Genomic DNA, 1454 nt, shown 5'->3' on the forward strand with positions numbered 1-1454 from the left:
AACAACACTTGATGTGACTGGGCTTTGTGAGCCAGAAATTAAGACGAATGTCCTGTCAAAGTGTTAGAATATTTGAAATTGTAACTCTCTCTGAAAATCTAAGTCCATGAAAAATATAGGATAGGTATTATTTTCTCCATCTGTCAGATGAGAAAATGGCATCCTAGAAAGATTTAGTGGAGGAAGCCTAGGAAAAACAGATCCCAGGTGATAGAGTCCACATGACCTTTCTCCAAGACTAGTGTTCTTTCAACTATGTGTTCAGTCTCTACCTCCTCTGAACAGGCCTTGAAAACCACATAGCTAATGAACTTCCAAATCACATCTCTCCTTCAAATATTCATTAAAATTTCTAAACCAAAATGCGTAATTATATTATAAAAATAATTAACATTATGTGGGAAAAATCATTACTCTAAACATTTCAATCAGCAATAATTGTGCCTCAGATAAACTTCATGAGCTGTGATATTGCCACTGCACAAAGATATATTAAAAGTTTATTCAGAAAAAAAAGTTGATGTACAAACCACTTGAATCAGAAAAAAAATGTGAATGGACGTTTTAATATAGCAGTTTATTATTTTCATCACTTTTGTACAACCTTTGATGACCTGAATTAACTGAATTAACTGTGTAGCTTCCAACTTTTAAGAAATCTGGCTTGCCTAGTTTCACTTGATGAAATTTCTTGTGCCATGACAAACATCTCTACTAACCTTCTTCTGACATTTGAAGAAACACATTCTGACTATGTACAAAAAAGCAACTGTAATACAATATAATCCTTGAAAATTACCTTGTTACCTAGACAAGAGGGTGAACAGTCACATTATTAAATTAAAAAAAAAAAAAGGATGGCGTGTTCTTGAGTAGAAGCAGTGCTAATCAATCCAACATGTTTAACACGACTGAACTTCTAAGAGTTGACAGGGACTCAAATGGTCAACAAATCCTGCTGATGGTAATTTATTAATACTTTGAGCATGTGTATGTCTTTTCTGCAATTTGTCTCTGATGGTCCAGCAGTACACTCATGCTCAGTCTCCTTTGGGACAGTCACAGATGTCTCCAAGGTAGCTGTACTGGAGTCTAGAGTGTCACTTATGGTTTCAGTTTTTCACCAGTGAGAACGATGTTGGCTGTGAGTTTGTCATATATGACCTTTATTATGTTGAGGAAAGTTCCTTCTATGCCTACTTTATGGAAGGTTTTTATCATAAATGGGTGTGGAATTTTGCCAAAAGCTTTCCCTGCATCTATTGAGATGAGCATATCATTTTCTTCTTCAATTTTTTAATATGGGGTATCACATTGATTGATTTGTGTACACTGTAGAATCCTTGCATTCCTGGGATAAACCTCACTTGGTCATGGTGTATGATCCTTTTTAATGTGCTGTTGGATTCTGTTTGTTAGTATTTTGTTGAGGATTTTGCATCTACATTCATCAG

General features: G+C 35.0%; 1 pseudogene; it reads right to left on the bottom strand.

The window, feature by feature from the left end:
* Window positions 1-362: 362 nt before the first annotated feature.
* On the bottom strand, window positions 363-489 carry LOC112402389 (uncharacterized; annotated as a pseudogene).
* Window positions 490-1454: the final 965 nt, after the last annotated feature.

Source organism: Neophocaena asiaeorientalis, unplaced genomic scaffold (assembly GCF_003031525.2).
Source record: "Neophocaena asiaeorientalis asiaeorientalis breed wild unplaced genomic scaffold, Neophocaena_asiaeorientalis_V1.1 scaffold604, whole genome shotgun sequence".
NCBI lineage: Eukaryota > Metazoa > Chordata > Mammalia > Artiodactyla > Phocoenidae > Neophocaena > Neophocaena asiaeorientalis.